The sequence below is a fragment of the Lissotriton helveticus genome, chromosome 2_1 (assembly GCF_964261635.1).
Source record: "Lissotriton helveticus chromosome 2_1, aLisHel1.1, whole genome shotgun sequence".
In the NCBI taxonomy this organism is placed as follows: Eukaryota; Metazoa; Chordata; class Amphibia; order Caudata; family Salamandridae; genus Lissotriton; species Lissotriton helveticus.
Window position 1 is genome coordinate 45,838,347 of NC_136059.1, and position 22,500 is coordinate 45,860,846.

General features: G+C 39.5%; 1 protein-coding gene across 1 annotated transcript in view; it reads right to left on the bottom strand.

Annotated features, from left to right (window-relative positions):
* The window catches only part of LOC144817693 (long-chain-fatty-acid--CoA ligase ACSBG2-like), a 383,515-nt gene that overhangs the window by 40,114 nt on the left and 320,901 nt on the right, over positions 1 to 22,500 (bottom strand). The gene's annotated exons all lie outside the window — the stretch shown is intronic.

Genomic DNA, 22,500 nt, shown 5'->3' on the forward strand with positions numbered 1-22,500 from the left:
TGATGACATCTCAAATGACATCACTGATGACATCATCTAGTGTCTGTGTGTTTTTGTAAAGTTTAAATATGTTTTACATATTGAAGAATGAGTGGATGTATGGAAGACTGAGTGTGTGTGTGGCTGGCTGGGAGGTGTGTGACTCTGTGCATATCAATGTGTACTTGTATCAGTGATTGTATAAGAGAGTAAGTATGTGTTAGTATATGTGTGAAAAGTATGGTGTTCTGTGTTTAACTGTATAGATGAGGAAATCGAAGTGTGATTGATTCTTCACAGGACTGACTAGGTGTATGAGTGCATATGATAGTGTTGTAATAATGAGTGACTGTATGTATGAGTGATTGTATGGGTGAATGAGTGAATGTGTGTGTAGACGTAGGAATCAGTGAGTGCGTATGTAGTAACTGGTATTGGTGTGTCATGATGTCATCAGTGATGTCATTTGAGATGTCATCAGTGATGTCATCAGTGATGTCACTGAAGTATGGAAGTGTGATTGATTCTTTACAGGACTGACTAGGTGTGTGAGTAACTCCATGGATGAGTGGCAGTGTGTGAGTGTCTGCATAGGTGTATGAGTGCATATGATAGTGTTGTAATAATGAGTGACTGTATGTATGAGTGATTGTATGGGTGAATGAGTGAATGTGTGTGTAGACGTAGGAATCAGTGAGTGCGTATGTAGTAACTGGTATTGGTGTGTCATGATGTCATCAGTGATGTCATTTGAGATGTCATTTGAGATGTCATCAGTGATGTCATCAGTGATGTCACTGACCATGTCATGAATGATGTAATATGTGACATCATCAGCAGTGGATTGCGGGTGCGCGATATATAGTTAGTGCAACTAACTATATATGGAATTTCATTGGTTTTATGTCAATAAAATGTCCAGCTAACTATATATGGTCTCTAACCTATGGTTTTTTCAGTGAATTTTCAAGGTTTTGTAAATGCCAATTCCTAACTATATATGGTCTATAACCTATGGTTTTTTCAGTGAATTTCATTGGTTTTTTAAAAGCTAATATCTATAGCTGTAAAATATATTCTTTATTACGTGACGTATCACGTAGCCACGTGAGACGCCTCATGACGCGTCGCATAACCGTGACGTATCGGCTCTGCAGCGCAAACAAAACCCGTAACGTAAGCGTGCCGGAGCACGCTTACAGATATATATATTTTTTTTAACCTTAATTAGACAAAATCCACACGTGCACATATCTTGAGGCCTTGCAAAGGCACATCAAACAAACAGTCCCTGCAATTTTGCCAAGTTTGCTGGAAATCTATTCCCTTAATTTTTTTTTTACTGTTTCTCTTGGTTTTCCCCTTGTTACGCTTACCGGGACGCTACCCGGTACGCGAACCGGACGCTCCAAAAACACAAGATGGCAGACTCCCGCTACGCTGCCGGTTAGCTGCCCGGTTCGCGTACCGGGAAGCGCCTCTACCGCGAAAAATCGCGGGGGACTTTAATATCCCCCTCATCAATCCTAGGGGGTCAGGAGTGGTCTACCTTGCCCCCTTTCCTTCATTTCCCCCTTCTTTTTTCACCACATCTTGTCTCTCGAACCTACCGAGAGACAAGATGGCGGCCGCTCCGGACTGTTTACAATGTTGACAGCTACGCTGCCGGTTAGCTGCCCGGTGAGCTGCCCGGTGAGCTGCCCGGTTCGCGTACCGGGACGCGCCTCTACGGCGTAAAATCGCAAAAAAAAAATTTTTTAATTTTTTGCCCCGCGGGGCACTTTAATATCCCCCTCATCAATCCTAGGGGGTCAGGAGTGGTCTACCTTGCCCCCTTTCCTTCATTTCCCCCTTCGTTTTTCACCACATCTTGTCTCTCGATCGTACCGAGAGACAAGATGGCGGCCGCTCCGGACTGTTTAGAATGTTGACAGACACCGGAGAGCCAATCAGCTTCGCTTCGCGAAGTTCCGTTACACGTCAGGTACGCGAACCGGGGCGCTAACCGGAGCGCTGTCACAGATATATATATTTTTTTAAACGTTAATTTCTCAAAATCCACTGGAGCACATATATTGAGACATAGCAAAGGCACGTCGGGCAAACCATATCTACAATTGTGCCAAGTTTCATGTAAATCTATTCAGCCGTTCGAGCTAAAAGTGAGTCCAACCGCCCTATGGAAAAATGAATGGGAAAAACGCGTTTTGGGACCCCCCTTTTTTATCGCCCCCCCCTTGACGAAACCCCCCCAAATTTTTAGGGGCTGCTCAGAAACACAATGTGCCATTTTCCTGAAAATTTCAGCCAATTCCGTCCACAAACGCCAAAGTTATTAGACATAGAATTTTCAGAAATCCCATAGAGAAAAAATCCTAACTATATATACCCACTGGCTATCGCCAGTAGGTAATATACATATTTAAACATATATAATCTGCATATCTATATAAATATAAATGCATGCATACATATACATATATGCATACATATGCATGTTATTTACATGAAAGTTTTAAAAACACTAATAAAAGCAAAGCTAAAAAGCCACCTCATTACAAACAGAATGGCTTTAACTTAAACGAGGGCGAGATCTATTGCATTTTCAATGCTTGTTTACTTTGGTTCTATCAAGAAGGCATTCAGATGTGTCACACATTTGCCATAAATTCTGAATGTTAGCACTCTAGTTGCTCATTAGATCACTGTAGTAAAGCTAGTGCTCACCAGGGAAGTCTGCTGCTAATCATGGTTTGCAGCCATTTTCCCGCATTTTTTATCCCGCAGACTTTCAGTCCGCATACCATTATCCCGCAAGGTCATTGACCTCGCATACCATTATCCCGCATTTTTTCAAAACGCATGTGCATTTATCGCGCATGCCTTTACAAAGAATTACGTTTTAAAGGCATGTATGGTAAATGCATTTGCGTTGTGAAAACCACGATGACGAGAGAGGTAAGTGGGTTTGTGTTAATTTTTTCGTGGGTTAGTGATTGTGTAGTGTAGTGTAGTGTTGTGTAGTGTAGTGTTGTGTTAGTGTAGTGTAGAGTTGTGGTGGTTGTTTAATGTAGGGTCATGCTGGGGGTAGTGTTTTAGGGTTTAGGGTTGTGTTGTAGTATTTGCGTAGTGTAGGGTCATGCTGGGGGTAGTGTTTTAGGGTTTAGGGTAGTGTTGTAGTGTTTGCGTAGTGTAGGGTCATGCTGGGGGTAGTGTTTTAGGGTTTAGGGTAGTGTTGTAGTGTTTGCGTAGTGTAGGGTCATGCTGGGGGTAGTGTTTCAGGGTTTAGGGTAGTGTTGTAGTGTTTGCGTAGTGTAGGGTCATGCTGGGGTGTAGTGTTTTAGGGTTTTGGGTAGTGTTGTAGTGTTTGCGTAGTGTAGGGTCATGCTGGGGGTAGTGTTTTAGGGTTTAGGGTAGTGTTGTAGTGTTTGCGTAGTGTAGGGTCATGCTGGGGTGTAGTGTTTTAGGGTTTTGGGTAGTGTTGTAGTGTTTGCGTAGTGTAGGGTCATGCTGGGGGTAGTGTTTTAGGGTTTAGGGTAGTGTTGTAGTGTTTGTGTAGTGTAGGGTCATGCTGGGGGTAGTGTTTTAGGGTTTAGGGTTGTGTTGTAGTGTTTGCGTAGTGTAGGGTCATGCTGGGGGTAGTGTTTTAGGGTTTAGGGTTGTGTTGTAGTGTTTCTGTAGTGTAGGGTCATGCTGGGGTAGTGTTTTAGGGTTTAGGGTAGTGTTGTAGTGTTTGCGTAGTGTAGGGTCATGCTGGGGTGTAGTGTTTTAGAGTTTTGGGTAGTGTTGTAGTGTTTGCGTAGTGTAGGGTCATGCTGGGGGTAGTGTTTTAGGGTTTAGGGTAGTGTTGTAGTGTTTGTGTAGTGTAGGGTCATGCTGGGGGTAGTGTTTTAGGGTTTAGGGTAGTGTTGTACTGTTTGTGTAGTGTAGGGTCATGCTGGGGGTAGTGTTTAGGGTTCAGGGTAGTTTAGTTGTTTAGTGTATGCTAAAGGCATATTCGTTCTAAAAGTTTTCGTTATTTTAATTTGCGGCCTAATAGTACATGCGGGATTTTTTTTGCGGACTGATGGTATGCGGGATTTCGTCATATATTCGCTAATCATACTTTCTATGGCAAAATGAACCCCCTCATTTTGTTCATTTTTAAATTAAATGTTTTAAGAGTTACCACTTTATTCCAATCAAGATGGCTTCAGGTGTGCCATACCTTTGTAATAAGTAGGACTGTTAGCACTCTAGTTGTTCTTTAGAACACTCTGGGACATTCTGTCATTGGGCTATAGTTGGGCTACATCTGGCTGATATTTGGGCTACATTTGTTTTTTTTGTCTCTGGTGGCCATCTTTGGGCTACATTGGGCTACATTGGGCTACATTGGGCTCCAGCATATATATAGCCCAATGTAGCCCAATATATATTTTTCAAAGTTAATTTTCGTAAAAACCACTGGAGCCTATATCTTGAGACATAGCAAAGGCACATCGGACTACCAGTCCCTACAATTTTGCCAAGTTTGGTGTAAATCCATTCAGCCGTTCAGGCTAAAAGTGAGGCCAACCGCCCTATGGAAAATTGCATGGGAAAAACACGTTTTGGGACCCCCCTTTTTTCTCGGCCCCCCCTTGACGAAACCCCCCCAAATTTTCAGGGGCTGCTCAGAAACAAAATGTTCCATTTTCCTGAAAGTTTCAGCTAATTCTGTCCTCAAACGCCAAAGTTATTCGACATAGAATTTTCAAAAATCCCATAGGAAAAAAATCCTAACTATATATACCTACTGGCTATCGCCAGTAGGTAATATATATACATATATTACCTACTGGCGGTCGCCAGTAGGTATATATAGTTAGGATTTTTTCTCTATGGGTTTTTTGAAAATTCTATGTCTAATAACTTTGGCGTTTGTGGACGGAATTGGTTGAAATTTTCAGCAAAATGGCACATTTTGTTTCTGAGCAGCCCCTGAAAATTTTGGGGGGGTTCGTCAAGGGGGGGCCGAGAAAAAAGGGGGGTCCCAAAACGTGTTTTTAACATTGAGTTTTCCATAGGGCGGTTGGCCTCACTTTTAGCCCGAACGGCTGAATGGATTTGCACGAAACTTGGCAAAATTGTAGGGACTGGTAGCCCGATGTGCCTTTTGTAGGTCTCAATATATGTGCTCCAGTGGATTTTGAGAAATTAACGTTTAAAAAAATATATATATCTGTAACAGCGGACCGGGCAGCGCTCTGGTTCGCGGACTTTTCGCGCAACGGAGCTTTGTGAAGCGAAGCTGATTGGTTCTCCGGCGTCTGTCAACATTCCAAACAGTCCGTAGCGGCCGCCATCTTGTCTCTCGGTAGGATCGAGAGACAAGAGGAGGCCGAAGCGAAGGGGCAAATGACCATAAGGGGGCATAGTACATTGTCGCTCACCCCCTAGGTTTGATGTGGAGGTTTTAAAAGGGCCCCGCGGGGCAAAAAAAAATAAAAATAATAATAATCGAACAGCTGAATGGATTTGCACGAAAGTTGGCAAAATTGTAGGGACTGGTAGCCCGATGTGCCTTTGCTAGATCTCAATATATGTGCTCCAGTGGATTTTGAGAAATTAACGTTCAAAAAAAGATATATATCTGTAACAGCGCACCGCTTCGCGTACTTTTCGCGTTACGGAGCTTTGCGAAGCGAAGCTGATTGGCTCTCCGGCGTCTGTAAACATTCCAAACAGTCCGTAGCGGCCGCCATCTTGTCTCTCGGTAGGATCAAGAGACAAGAGGAGGCCAAAGAGAAGGGGCAAATGACCATAAGGGGGAATAGTAGATCGTCGGTGACCCCCTACGTTTGATGTGGAGGTTTTAAAAGGGCACCGCGGGGCAAAAAAAATAATAATAATAATAATCGAACGGCTGAATGGATTTGCACGAAACTTGGCAAAATTGTAGGGACTGGTAGCCCGATGTGCCTTTGCTAGGTCTCAATATATGTGCTCTAGTGGATTTTGAGAAATTAACGTTCAAAAAAAGATATATATCTGTAACAGCGCTCCGCTTCTCGTACTTTTCGCGTTACGGAGGTTTGCGAAGCTGATTGGTTTTTCGGCGTCTGTAAACATTCCAAACAGTCCGTAGCGGCCGCCATCTTGTCTCTCGGTAGGATCGAGAGACAAGAGGAGGCCAAAGCGAAGGGGCAAATGACCATAAGGGGGCATAGTAGATCCTCCCTGACCCCTAGGTTTGATGTGGAGGCTTTGAAAGGGTCTCGCAGGGCAAAAAAAAAAAATACCGTTTTTTTTGTTTTTTTGCGTGGAGTGCGCCCGGTTCGCGAACCGGGAAGCGGTCTGGGGAGCGTACTTTCTTGAAAATTAGTGAAAAAAGTTAGAGTAAAATAATAATTGTGAGTGATCAGATGTAGGGTAGCTCTGAGAAGAGCTTTTGGGTTTATGGTACATTTAGGTACTTATAAGTAGGTACCAATGCACAGTCTTAAATTCAGAGTGAAAACTCTGTTGCCCTCATCTGAGAAGTGAACTCCATCTGCTCTGTAGATATCTTGCATGTAGTAACGCAAGTTATTGTTGTACAGGGAGCCCATTCCATGGTCTCTCATGTAAGCTGAAACAGATTTGTTTACATGCTTCCTCGATTTCTCAATTTGTGGACAAAATTGGTTCGACCACCTCCATTTCTGTCTTTGGCATATATTTGAATATACCAAGGCAGTCTGAGGAAAAAGTGCCATCAATTGCTCAAAGGTGTCCTTTAAAAGCATTTCCAGACCTACCCCAGTCAAAGTGCCCAAATCATTACCTCCACAGTGCACAATTAACAGGTCAGGTTTTGGCAAATGCATAAAGGTTTTCACCAATGGTATCAATTGGTGACATTTTAATCCTCTGTGGCCAAACCACTTAATTTCCACATCTTGTAAATTGAGGTTAGGTAAATTCCTGTTTTCAGCGTACCTTTGAGCCCAATAGATGTAGCTATGTCCAACAATCCAGACAGAAAACATGGCGAGAGAAGGTTCTCCTGCAGTCAGATGAAGTGTGGCAATGAAATGGCAGTTGAAAAAATGAGAGTGTAAAATGAAAAAAACTGAGGAGTTTCTGTGTTAATGAAGCAGTAAGAGTGATTGGTGGATTTTGATTGCTGAAAACAGAAAGTTAGTGTGCATGGATGAGTTCGTTGAAAGATGTATTTTGAGTGGCGAAGAAAAAATCATTAAATGAAAGAATGCTTTGGATATGCAGGTGCACTGAGAGTTCAGAGTTCAATTGCAACATTGTTGTGTGAGAGGTCTTGCAAGAGGTGGTTGCTATGCAGAAAAAGCAGAGAGGGGGCAGAGGGGGGAAGGGTTTTGCTTTGAAAAAAAGTGAGGGAAGAGTTTTGATTGGGTGACATGAGAGATCTGTGTGAGGAATTACAGCATTTCTGTGCTTTTGATAGCTGCAGACTCTGGAGTGCATACCTTTTGCTCTGCTGAAGACAAATTGGTGTGTTTCTGAGACTGTTTTGAAACTCAAAGTATTTGCTAAGGTGAGAAAAAATTTCTTTAATTTAGATAGAAAATAGTGTGCTTTAAGGAGAAAATTATGAAGAAAGTTGTGTTTTTCAAATGTTGCTTTGTCTCAAGTGTTTCAGAAATAGATTTTGTTTCTTTGAGAAATTGTAATTGGAGAACATGTGAAGTATTAGTACTGACAGGGCTTTTATGTGCATAGGAGCTGTGGAGTGTTTTCAAATTATGACTTGTAAATCGTTTTTGAGAAAAAGCAATGGTTTTAATATTGATGAGAAGGACATAATGGTGTCTGCTTCTTTATAAGGTAATTGAGAGTCTCTGATGTTATTTTTCCCATTTCAATGTAAGAAGTTTGTCTGTGGAGCAAATTGCTTGTAAATATGCTCCCACCTGTGCATGGCAAATTTAGATTTTGAATGTTTCCGTTACATAGGCATGTTAAAGGTGACTGAAACATGCTGCAAAGGCAATCAAAAAATGCTTTTATGTGTCTTAAGGACATTTTAAGTCATTTCCCCATGTGCAGTGTTTTCAAATTATGAGTTGAAAATCGTTTTTGAGGTAAAGGAATGTTTTCAAAATTTATGTGCGCCATATGACCCCAAATTTTTTTTTCAGGGGTGCAGCAGGGTGTTCTTGAGACACCCCTGCACCGTCGGAAAAATTCGTAATTTGCGATGAGGTAATTGCTAATCGCAAATTGCACCTTCATTCCTATGGGCCTCCTGCTGCATGGAAATGAATGGGTAATCTTGCTGAAATGCAAAGTCGAATCTGTATTTAAATGGGTCTGCACCTCTGTACGGGTGTTCGCTATGTGAAGCACGAAAGTTTCACGGGCCGAACTCAAGGCCACCTCTCTCTGAGACAAAAGAGCTCTTATTCTTGCCATGCTGTTGAAATGTGCTCCCAAGGTTGGTATTTGTGGCCAGATTGAAAACTCCCTATGTTCATGTGTGGGAGGAAATAGAACATTTCTGCAGCAAATAACCCGTTCATTTACTGTTACGATAAAATGAATACTTTTAATTAACCCAGAACAATCTTCATTATTGAGCATCAAATAACTACCATTTTCCAAGAACTTGAACGTGGGGATGATAGCAGGAACTGGCGTGCCTTGCAACACGCAAGCCATATTTGGTCGGTGTTTGTTGCATGAACCGTGTAACTGTATGTGCCTACACATTAGTGAATGATCTGGCGTCTCAGTGCATTCCTCTCCATTCAGATAAAGGTCTTGATCATCTTTGAAAATCTGTATGTGTATGGAAGCGACCAGACCTCATGAAGAAAACCACTACCTAAAGGTTAATAACGACCTATTGGTATATATTTCATACAATTTGAAAACTTATATAAAGCAAAAGGCAGCGTTATTAAACCGTGGATAAGGCACGTTGCCAAAGCAGTGAACCTTTTGGATTTATACTGGAAATGTTAAAGGAAGAATTACGGAGTAGGGCCTGTAAATCTTTAATGGACAACGAGTAAAATTACTCCAACCATCATATTCCTCTAACTCCGGGATAGTAGAGGTGTTTAATTTTTTAGAAGTAGCCAATCCAAAGCATTTGGTCTGGGAAATTGTTTCATTCACAAACAACATATGATTTGGGATGAGACATGCACGGTGGAAAGCCTCAGTGCCTTGTACCTGCCAGGTTCGTGAACCCCAAACTGATGTAGATCCTGGATATTTTTACACTGTGTTACGTTAGCATGGGCTCATTACTGGTTTAAACGCCATTTTCCTTTTTTGTAACTTCTGCACACGATACTTAGTTGTTGCTTTAGCTTTCAGCCTACCTGCGTCAAGATCTATGCCTGCTTCAAGCAGGCGCAGGGTTTTGATGTAGCTTTGTCCTATCTGATTGTAAATGCGGCACACCGTGGGTGGCAGAGCAGCGGTGCACGTTAACTGGTGCATCCCTGGGGATGTGCTAGTTAATATAAATCTGCCCCTTTACATTTAATTATGTGCAGGGGACACAGAGTAGGTGAGGTTTATCCAAGGTTAAGAAGAGATGAGTCCTGTTCAGTGAAAAATTGGAGATAGGCTTCAGTATATTATATACTTAAGTAGTGTGTTAAGTTTTTGATGACTGTTATTAATTTACTGTTGGGTAATAGTGGTTAATAACATTTTTTATTATATTTTACCACAGATTCAACTGCAGATTATTTCAAGATTTTAGGATGCCTAGCAAAGAAAGAGTAAGAAAGGCTGCAAAACGTCAAAGACAGCAGGACCATGGAAGAATGCAGCAGTCCTCTAACAAAAAGATTTGTCAAGTCACCAAGAAAGCACCGGGTAAGAGTCGAAAAACAGTCATAAGAAATATGTGTAGTAAAAAAAATATTACTACAGAAAATGTTTCAGTCCAGAAAAGGAGACAGAAATCAAATGGTAAGGAAAGGCCAATGAGAAATGTTACTGCTAGAGTAAGAGATAACTCTATGCATGAAAGTAGAAGGAAACAAGAGTTTAGGGATATTCGTAAACGAATGTTCCGCAACAGGATAATTGGGAATTTGTTAAAAAATATTAAGAAAGGTCAGCAGAAAGTGGTTTTTTATAAGAGAAAAAAAATTGTTGAGAAAGTTATTGATCAGGCATTTGAAATTAAACGTAAGTTATTTATTTTGACAATCAATAGAATTCGGAAGCTAAACAAGGTAATTTATGATTTCAAAAGAAATAGTAGATGGAAGAGAATAGTTAATCGTAGTAATTTTTGTGAAGTTTTTTCTGGAGAATGGATGCATAGTTCAAGCTCTGAGGCATTTTTTAATGAGGAGAGTTATTTCCAGGATAATGATTTGGTGCATGCAGTTGACACCAGTGGTCGAGCTTATGAAGTGAAAGATGGTTGTCCAGTTGAAAAAGAAAAACTTGTGACAACAGAGATAGAAGAGGTGTTAGGTAATGAGGTTTTAGGGAGACGTCCTAAGGGTCCTGTGTACACCTGGAAGTGTAGTAGTATTTGCAGTGTACGACAGGATTCCATCAATTTGCTTTGTGATTTTATACGGTCATTTAGTAAGAACAGTTTGAAGCAGAAAATGAAGTTGTTGCAAGAATTAGATCCTTGCAGAGTGAGAGAAGTGATAGGTTTGCATGGTCATTCACTGGCTTGTCTTTCCAGGAGAGTATGCAGAGTGTTTTTCATCATTTCAGGATGCTAGCAGTGCATCATAATAAAGTGAGGAAATTAGTTAGAATGTTGTATTATGCTAAGAGTCCAGCAATTATGCTTAAACAATTATGCGCTGCTCTTTTGCATGGTTCTGAAATAGATGTGAAGAATATATGTGAAGAAATTGAGTTTTGTTACTTTGGAAGTAAAGAGGAGAATGTTGAAATTGACCAAGAAGAAGAGAGTAATGTGGAAGATAGTGTACAGGTTTCCAGTACAGATAATTTCCAGAGGGAAATTGCGACGTTTGAGGTGAAATCAAGTGAGAGGCCAAATTTCACTTGTGTGTGTTGTCGACGCACTTATTATAAGAATCAGACTAAGTTAGTGGATTTATATGGAAAAAGTGAAAGGGAAAATAATAGTGAATGGAAGGATTTTACAACATACTTGATGGTAGAAAATTGTTTTGATTTGGGATTGGATCAACGTGTGTGTACTTATTGTTGTAACCAATTAAATCAAAACCAGATGCCTGCTAGAGCAGTTCATAATAATCTGGAATTGGTTGAGATTCCTTCTGAATTGAAGGATTTAAATACTTATGAATCTATTTTGATTCAAAGTATCCATCCCTTTCAGGCTATTGTAAGAATGGAGCCAAAGACAGGGAAATTGCCTCCATCAGATTTACAGAGAGGATTAAAGGGAAGAGTTGTTTATTTGCCTCTAGATTTGAAGAAAAACATTAACACAATTGGAGTAGAAAAAGTGGAAGAGGAACCTCTTGTTATCTTAGTTAATGGGGTTCCGACAAAGAATAAGAAAATATGGCAAGATTTAGTAGATGTTAGGAAAGTCAAAAGGGCAACATTGTATTTGAAAAAATATAATAAGTACTATAAAAATGTATATGTTGCAGAAGAGGAAGTAAGTGAGGAAGAGGATAACGATTTGTGTGCTGGTCAAATTGAGAAAGTAGAACCCTGTACTAGTGAAGAAATATATGAACATTATAGTGTTCATCCTTTGCATTCCAAGGAAGTCATGGGGAATGCTATTGAGTTGTTTCAAATGAAACAAGCGAAAGGGAGTCCCATTAGTGTTTGGGAGGAAAGTTTGGAAGCTCGGTGTTTCCCACAGCTTTTTCCAACAGGTCTGGGAGGAAGATATGATGAGCGACCTCATCAAATTCCTGCTTCTGAATACCGGACTTTGCGATTGTATGCAGGAGATCCTAGGTTTCGACAATGCATTCCTTATTTGTTTCATCTCCTGTTTGAAAGCGATCTGTCTGGACTGTCATATGCAGTGAACCACATCTTGAAAAGTGGTATACACATGCAAAACATCTCGGCAAGTGACTTTATGGATAAAGTCAATGTCCAAGACAGTATTTTGGATTCTCACCTGATTAATCTCATGGCGTGTCAGCGTGGTACTAATGAGTACTGGTACCGTCGTCATGGTGATTTAAAATGTATGCTAAGGAACTTAGGAACTCCCACATGGTTCCTCACTTTGAGCTGTGCTGAGTATGGCTGGGAAGACTTACTTGAATTTCTACGAGAGGCAAATGCTAACGTAGAAAACATCGAATTCAAGACACCCGGAGAACTGTGCTCTTTGGATCCAGTCAATGTATGTAGGTACTTCAATCATAGATTTGAAGGTATGATGTCTTTCATCATGAATAAGAAGAATCCACCTCTTGGAGAGGTGTTGGATTTCTTCTGGAGGAAGGAGTACCAAGCAAGAGGTGCTCCTCATATACATATGTTGCTGTGGATCAAGGATGCACCTAAATTTGGAACGGATGCAGAAGACTCAGTGATGAGTTTCATAGAACAGTATTCTACGTGTGCTGTTCCAAACGCAAAGGAGAAAAAAAGCCTACGAGAAGAAGTTCTACGTTTCCAAAGCCATCGATGTGGAAAGTACTGTCGTCGTAAATTCCGGAACAAAGACAAGTTCTACACCAAATGTCGTTTCGGCTTTCCACGTTCGGTGATTTCTAAAGGAAGAGTGAACAGTTTGATGTCTTCGCTGCGACATAATGTGATGAAGAAATCACCTAAAAACACATACAATTTGAAGAGGAACGAAGAGTCTAAGTACATTAACGACTACAACCCGGTGATTTTGTCCATGTGGAATGCTAACATGGATATACAGTTTGTGGCTGATAACTGTATGGCTGTGGCTCGGTATGTGACATCTTACATCACCAAAAAAGAGAAGACAGAATTGAAGGATATGTGGGAGGACATTTCCCATGAAAAGAGCCTCAGCAAGAAGTTGTACAGTTTCAGTCTAAAGATGTTGTCGCATCGAGAAATCGGAGCTTACGAATGTTCTGACCGGTTGTCTTCAGCAAGTCTCTATGCCAAGTCCAGGAGTATCGTTTGGGCGAGTGTTGGTCTTGCTGCAACGCGTAATCGAGTTCTGAAACCTGTGCGGGAAATTGAGTATTTGGCGGAAAAGGAGCCAAACAGTACCGACATTTTGAAGAGCAACATGTTGGATACATATTATCCAAATCGAAGCAGTCACCTCGAGAATGTTTGTCTGTATGAGGTTCTGCAAAATTACATATTCAAGAGGAACATCAAAGAAGATACTGAGAAAGGAGTGTATGCTGTAATAGGAAGTGAGGGATGTCTGGTCAAGCAAAGAAAATGCCACTTGATAAACCATCGAAAATTGAGTGGCGAATCTCCTGAAAAAAAGGAGTTTTTCTATTTAGCACTTTTGCAACTTTTTAAGCCTTGGCGTGCAGAAGAGGAACTGCTTGGAGATTTCCTTTGTTACGAAGACTCATTCAATTCTGCCAAGGAGACCATAGAATGTCCTGCTTTTCCCAAATATGTAGAAATGTTGAATGTGGAAATTGAGCAGGAAGCAACGATTGCAGCCGAGATTGCCAGAGACAGTTCTCAGGACAGTCAGAGTTCTGCTTCATTGAGTCAGGATCCACTAGGAGGACCTCTTATCGAAAATGAAGCTGCCACTGCTATGAATGAAGTGGAAAGAGCCATGGCACATGCTCAGGAGGATGCGGTTAACTTAGAAGAGTTGGAAAGACAACTCAACGTTGAGCAGAGGAAAATATATGACGAACTTACCATGCAAATTGATCATGGATTAAGTCATGACAAGAAAGAGTGCTCATGTACGTCGTTGAAGCCTGTCCGACTGTACGTGAGTGGAGAAGCGGGAACTGGAAAAAGTTTCCTTATTAAAGCAATTTCATGTTATTTGCAGGAAAGGACAGAGTCATCGCTGTCTTGTGTTGTCACCGCTCCAACTGGACTGGCAGCACATAACATTAAAGGGATTACTTTACATCGTTTACTGATGCTGCCAGTGGAGCATGACAACAAATTAGAATATCACAAGCTATCTGGAGATGCTTGTTTTGAAGTTTCAAGAGTCTTGAGGAAAATGAAACTTCTTATCATTGACGAAGTAAGCATGGTTTCCAATGTCATGCTTGCCTTTGTGCATTTGAGAATGCAAGAAGTTCTCAAAACAGAGTATGATGTGTTATTTGGTGGCAAACACATCATTGTTTTCGGAGATCTTCTGCAGCTGACACCAGTGAAAGGGCAACCTGTGTTCAAAATGCTCACGCATGAAGATACCAGGAAGTGCTTAGGGAGTATTGGCAACGTCAATATATGGTTAAACTTCAATTATGCTGAACTGCATGAAAATATGCGTCAGGCAAAGGATGAAGTTTACAAGACTATTCTACAAGATGTTAGAATTGGAAAAGTGACCGAGCATGGGAAAGAAGCTTTACATGCACGATTACTGACAAATTTATATCCAGACGAAGATGTTGTGCCTGAGAATATTTTTCAGAAAGTTACTGAGAAAAAATCTGGAATATGTTTGATGCCAACTCTTGCAGAATGTGCCAAATTCAACAACAAAATGTTGCATTTAGAAAAGCAAGAGATTGTAAAATTGGAAGCTATTGACAGAGTAGAGCATATGGGATCAACAATTATTTTGTCTGAGAATCTGAAAACAAAATTGGATTCATTAGAGAAGAGTATATCTAAAACTGCGGGTTTTGAAAAGACTCTGAATGTGTGCTTGAACTGCCGTATAATTTTAAGAAGGAATTTACATGTTGAAAGAGGTCTGGTAAATGGATCAATGGGTAATGTTGTTGATTTTGTGAAATACAGAAATAGAGATGGAATTGAATTTTTAAAAATTAAATTTGATGGCATTGAGGAAGTACAGCTAATTGCTCGTTGTTCTGCTAGATTTTTGCTTGTAAAAGACTTATATGTTCGTCGTAAGCAGTTTCCTGTTTGCTTGGCATATGCGGTGACAATTCATAAATCGCAAGGTTTAAGTGTAGACTGTGCATTGGTGAATATTGGCAGTTCTGTGTTCAAGGAGGGTATGGCATATGTGGCATTGTCACGAGTTAGGACTTTATCGGGATTGTACTTGATTGAGTGTGATGTCACAAACATTTGTGCGGATCTAGATTGTGTTAAGGAATACAATAGGTTGAGAAGAGAGTATGCACCACATTTGCCTCAGTATCCTTTGTTTGAGAAACGTGTGGTAGGCCGGAAACGAAGAAATGTGACCAATACTGGGGAGGTTGTAGCAAAAAGACGAAAAGTCGATGAACCTGAAATTACAAGCAGAAACAAAAAGGATTCTGTTGAAGATGTTGTTGGTTTTCAATTTGAAAACAGTTCTGGTGTCAACTGCTATGCTAATGTAGTAGTTAATGTTTTGTTTTCTCTAGAAAATGTAAAAGAAGAGATTGTGGTCAATTCTGATCAAAGATTTTGCAGTTTGTTAAATTCTGTGTTAGAGAAATGTAGCACTGATAGAACAAACATAGAAAGTGTGTCTGAAATTCGAAATCTGTTAGACAGATGTTCAGGCCAAACACAATTCTCTCAAAATAGTCAGCAAGATTGTCAGGAGTTTTTAATGTACATGCTTGATGTATTGCATGATGAAGGTGTAGATGTAGATCACCTGTTTGGGCTTTCTTATCAATGGCAGCATGACTGCGAGAACTGTAGGGTATCAAGTACTACTAGTGTAGACTCAGAAAGATTTATATATTTAACTTTGCCAGACAGTAAATCAGTCTCTTTTAATAAGCTAGTAAAAGCAGCTGATCACAACATGGAGTGTAGCCAATGTAAATCTGAAATGATGTCCACATTATTTATACGAACATATGGCCAGTATGTCATTTTAATGTTCCAACGATGTAGGCCTGATGGAACAAAATTGACAACTTTAATTAAAAATGTTGTGGCTTCACAGTTGTCAATATCAGGAAGGACTTTTGTAACTGTAGCAATTATATATCATGATGGTCCTTCAATAACATCAGGACATTATACAGCTTATTTAAAGTGTAGAAATGGCTGGTCATTCTGCAATGATTCTGTTTTAATTTTCAAAAAAAAATTGCCGTTTGACCTTAAAAACTCTTACCTGGTGTTTTTAAAACCAAAATTTTAGGGAAAGAATCTCGGGATGTGCTCTGAGGAATTTCAAGAAGTTCTCATGGCTCCTACACGATTTGGCCTTGAGGATAAGTGTAGTACAGAGACATAACTTCTTACCATAACACTGGACTTTATGGAGAAATACGTGCACTTTGAATGAGTTCAGAAAAACTGTTTCTTTTTATAAGCTAATTGAAGCAGCCAATCAAAACATGGAGTAGAGGGAATGTAAGTCTGCAATGCTGTCTACTGTTTTACATTGCTTTGTGATTAAAAGTGATGTAGAGAATTAAATAATTGTACTAGTCATAAAGGTAGTGTAAGTCTGCTTCATAGTAAGCAGTGTCAGTGTGATAGGAAATGTAGAACATGATTGAGGAAGAAGGGGAAGATATTACTAGTCCAGGATTGTGTAAATGATCTTCAACATTTTAATTCTGAAAGTTGTGGAAATGCGAAAAGACGGGATTGGCTAACAAGAAATCCAAGAGTTATACATGGCTCTGACAAGATTTGGCCTTGTGGAATCTTGTGGTAGAGAGCAAGAAGTCATTTATTGTATGTAACATGTTTTTGAAAACGATGGAGGTTTTCTTTCAGAAAGTGGCGGGTTGAAAGTAATAACAGCACAACAGAGTGTAAGCTGTTCATAGGACATCCTTGGCCGTCATGGAAAGTAAGTTAACTTTAAGGAGTTCTGAATTCTGATTTTTAATGTTGTATGGGTTTTTTAAACACAATCATTTTGATTGTGGTTTTTTTTCCCCGCTGTTATATGATGAATACCTTCAAGTCACTGTTTTAGTGAAATTTGATACATTCTGAGAACAGCAAAAATAAACCATTTAACATGTATAATTAATTCTGTTCTGTTTGCATTTATGATGTACATGTAGAACTGTGTAGGAGGCATGGAGAAGGTGAGGCTTCTGTAAGTGTCAAAGTTGTTGCATACAGTCCTCATATTCTACGTAGTCTTTTATATTTCATTACTTTCACTGTTTCTGACTGATCTAAATTTTTTTTTTTAAAAAGAACAGTAAGTATAAGGGAAGGAAACAGACAGTTATGTTAAAAGAAACACAGCTATAGGGAATAAACTAGGGATACTGTTACCCGCAATCCTCTGCTGATGATGTCACTGAGCATGTCATGAATGATGTAATATGTGACATCATCAGCAGTGGATTACGGGTAATAGTATCTCTAGTTTACTCCCTTATAGCTGTCTTTCTTTTAACATAAGTGTCTGTTTCCTTCCCTTATACTTACTGTTCTTTTTTTAAAAAAAAATTTTTGGGTTCGCTTCCGGTTTGCGTACCGGGGAGCGAACTGGGAAGCGAACTAAGAGAAATAGAGGTTGGCACAGTTGCAAATATTGTACCAATTTTTTAATAACGGGGAGGTAGTTCTGAAAAGAACTTTTTTTTAAATTGTTTTTGTTGTTTTATATTTTTTTTATTATTTTTCTGAACATTTTTTTACTTTTTTTGAATTTTTCTGAACAGTTTTATAATTTTTTTGTTTTTTTTTCGGAGGGGGCAACGAAAACGATTCATTGTAAAGGGCTCAACAGGAGCAAGAAAACAAAAAAAAAGAATTTATTGTTTGGGGAGTTTCGGACAAACATGAGCATGATTGTCAATAGCTCTGTTGATCAGAGTGATGCTACTTTCTGCGTAGCAAATGAATCCACTGCAATGTAGGCAGACTTGTTTTACTTCACGAAATCTCGTTTGTATATTTGGCACCATCTCCCTGCCCTCTGGTCCCGTTACTTCCGGTACAACAGATCTTCTGGCCATAATAGGGAGATTATCTAGGTCGTCCTGTTCCTCTTCTTCGTCTTCTTGCTGAATTATAACTTTAGCAGGTGGTCCACTCTTCCTTGGATGTGGTGGAGGTGGTGGGGAAGCACCAGCTGAAGCTAGTAAAGAAGCCATTGCTCACTGGTAACAAAGGGTCTTTCTCTCACAATGATGAAAGTCAGAGTGAGGAAAGAAGGAGGGATTTTCACCGTTTGGGAAAAAAAATAGTTCTCAACCAATGAAAAGTGTTCATTTTAGATCATATGACCTAGTCTTACATCATTAGGAAACCGAAAGTGAAATGAACCAATGAAAAGTGTTATTACCAAGTCACATGACCTGCTGTGTGTATGTTACGCGCTTTGCAGGGCCTCCCGGTTTGCTTCCAGAAACCTGTGCTTTGCGACTCGGTAAGCGTACGAGTTCGCTAACGTAGCACGTCATATGACGTATCACGCGACAACGCGAAACGTCATGCGGACGGGAGGCGTCACGATGTTGTTTTCTAACGCGGCAGTTGCGGTAAAGAAACGTTTACCGGCTCGTGGTCTATTTCGCGGCATCAAGGTCAGCTAACGGGAAGCTTCCCGATTCGCGAAGCGGGAACGAAGAAAAAAAAATATTTTAAAAAAAAGTTATTAATAAACATATAAAATATATTTTTGGATTTAAAGAAGAATACATTTTACAGCTACAGATATTAGCTGTTAAAAAACCAATGAAATTCACTGAAAAAACCATAGGTTATAGACCATATATAGTTAGGAATTAGCATTTACAAAACCTTGAAAATTCACTGAAAAAACCATAGGTTATAGACCATATATAGTTAGGAATTAGCATTTAAAAAACCTTATTTTACTCACACAAAACCATTGAAATTCCATATATAGTTAGTTGCACTAACTATATATCGCGCACCCGCAATCCACTGCTGATCATGTCACATATTACATCATTCATGACATGGTCAGTGACATCACTGATGACATCACTGATGACATCTCAAATGACATCACTGATGACATCACTGATGACAACATCCAGTGACTGTATGTTTCTGTAAAGTTAAAATATGTCTTACATATTGAAGAATGAGTGGATGTATAAGTGTCTGGATGAAGGATTTAGTAGGTGCGTGACTGACTGTATGAGTGAGTGATTAAATGTGTCTCACTGAATGCATGGGTTAGTGACTAAACTGTCTTAATTTGTGCATCATTATGTCTGTTGTTCTGTAAACTGCTGCATGTGTTGATCATTAGCTATACGAGAGGCTATATGTGTTATTAATTGGTTGCCCAAGTATTTCTATGGGAGATTGAGTTTGTGTGGGGGTGGCTGGAAGGTGTGTGACTCTATGCATAGATGTGTGAGCAGTTTATTCACTAGGTGTATGAGTTCAAGAGTGCATGTGGAAACAGCTACATGGGCAGTTGACTGTGTGCATGAGTGTATTGATGAGTGAATGGATATCTCAATGCTACATGTCATAGTAATTACATATGTAAAACACAGTACATGTGAGAGTTGGCATATATAAATAACTGTGCATGAGAGCCACTGAATGAGTGAGTGGTTGTATCGATCATTGTGAACTTGTATCAGGGATTGTATAAGAGAGTAAATATGTGTTAGTATATGTTTCAATAAGTAAGGTGTGTTTAACTGTATAGTTGAAGAAATGGGGGTGAGATTGTTTCTTTGCATGACTGACTGGGTGTGTGAGTAACTCCATGGATGAGTGGCAGTGTGTGAGTGTCTGTATACACTGAGTGTATCTAAGGTTATATTAGAGTCTGAAGAGGTTTATCGTATTAGCACAAGAATGATGTCAAATGAGATGTCATCAGTGATGTCATTTGAGATGTCATCAGTGATGTCATCAGTGATGTCATTTGAGATGTCATCAGTGATGTCATCAGTGATGTCACTGACCATGTCATGAATGATGTAATATGTGACATGATCAGCAGTGGATTGCGGGTGCGCGATATATAGTTAGTGCAACTAACTATATATGGAATTTCAATGGTTTTGTGTGAGTAAAATAAGGTTTTTTAAATGCTAATTCCTAACTATATATGGTCTATAACCTATGGTTTTTTCAGTGAATTTTCAAGGTTTTGTAAATGCTAATTCCTAACTATATATGGTCTATAACCTATGGTTTTTTCAGTGAATATATATATATATATGTGTGTGTGTGTGTATATATATATATACACAAATATATAGGTATATATATATATGTATGTGTGTGTGTATATATATATATATACATATACACAAATATATATGTATATATATTACCTACTGGCGGTCGCCAGTAGGTATATATAGTTAGGATTTTTTCTCTATGGGATTTTTGAAAATTCTATGTCGAATAACTTTGGCGTTTGTGGACGGAATTGGCTGAAATTTTCAGGAAAATGGCACATTTTGTTTCTGAGCAGCCCCTGAAAATTGGGGGGGGGGTTCGTCCAGGGGGGGTCGAGAAAATAGGGGGGTCCCAAAACGTGTTTTTAACATTGAGTTTTCCATAGGGCGGTTGGCCTCACTTTTAGCCCGAACGGCTGAATGGATTTGCACGAAACTTGGCAAAATTGTAGGGACTGGTAGCCCGATGTGCCTTTTGTAGGTCTCAATATATGTGCTCCAGTGGATTTTGAGAAATTAACGTTTAAAAAAAGATATATATCTGTAACAGCGGACCGGGCAGCGCTCCGGTTCGCGGACTTTTCGCGCAACGGAGCTTTGTGAAGCGAAGCTGATTGGTTCTCCGGCGTCTGTCAACATTCCAAACAGTCCGTAGCGGCCGCCATCTTGTCTCTCGGTAGGATCGAGAGACAAGAGGAGGCGAAAGCGAAGGGGCAAATGACCATAAGGGGGCATAGTAGATCCTCCCTCACCTCTTAGGTTTGATGTACCATTTTGCCAAGTTTGGTGTAATTCCGTTCAGTCATTCAGGCTGTAGACGTATCTAAATGTCAATAATCGAACGGCTGAATGGATTTGCACGAAACTTGGCAAAATATTAGGGACTGGTAGCCCGATGTGCCTTTGCTAGGTCTCAATATATGTGCTCCAGTGGATTTTGAGAAATTAACGTTCAAAAAAAGATATATATCTGTAACAGCGCTCCGCTTCGCGTACTTTTCGCGTTACGGAGCTTTGCGAAGCTGATTGGTTCTCCGGCGTCTGTCAACATTCCAAACAGTCCGTAGCGGCCGCCATCTTGTCTCTCGGTAGGATCGAGAGACAAGAGGAGGCCAAAGCGAAGGGGCAAATGACCATAAGGGGGCATAGTAGATCCTTCCTGACCTCTTAGGTTTGATGTACCATTTTGCCAAGTTTGGTGTAATTCCGTTCAGCCATTCAGGCTGTAGACGTATGTAAATGTCCTATGGAAAATTGCATGGGGAAAACACATTTGAAAGTGTTGAAATTTAGAACCAATTAAAATGTTACTTTGGTTTTGTATTTGTGTGTGATGAAAGTTAATTGGTTATGTATATATGTCAAATGAGAGGAAACCACAGCCATTTTGTGATACTACTGTCTGAGGTACATTTGTGAGGAATTTTTGGTGGTGAATTTCTGGTGTTTGATTTACACAGTACTAACACTTCTCCTACTTTTAAAAAGGTGAGTTGTTAATTTGTAAGGGGAACTATGTTGTACACTTGAAGATAATTTGAAAAATGTTTTCTGTTATTTATTTGCAGTCCTTCTGTTATACTAAATACTTGATAAAGTTAGTTTTATATTATGTATTACTAAAAACGATAAATGAAAGTGATTATTTTTTTCTGCAATTTACAGCAAGCAATTTCAAAATAAAATGGCTCACAATGAAGAGACCGTGGCAATTTCTTTTGAATTGTCCACTACATTGATTGAAATTGAGAGCACCAATAATGAAATATTGTCACAAGGAGGAGATGACGTGTATGATTTCATTAGATTGATTGAAATTGACAGCACCAATAATGAAATATTGTCACAAGGAGGAGATGACTTGAATGATTCCACTACATTGATTGAAATTGAGAGCACCAATAATGAAATATTGTCACGAGGAGATGACTTGAATGATTCCACTACATTGATTGAAATTGAGAGCACCAATAATGAAATATTGTCACGAGGAGATGACTTGAATGATTCCACTACATTGATTGAAATTGACAGCACCAATAATGAAATATTGTCACAAGGAGGAGATGACTTGAATGATTCCACTACATTGATTGAAATTGACAGCACCAATAATGAAATATTGTCACAAGGAGGAGATGACTTGAATGATTTTTTTGATCAATCTGTTGATGGCGAATTTATCGAATGTTTGGAGACCATAGAGTTACAAGAATCATCATTGCAGACTTTTCATGAGGAAATTGCTGATGAGGACATGTTACTAGTTCTTTCAAATTTAGAAAATTCTGAAGAATACATTTATATTTAGAAATCAAAAATTGTTTGAGACATTATTCATTTTTATTTTTAATTTATGAGGTTGTAGCGAAGTGATTGTAGTATAAAATGAGACTTATAGTATAGA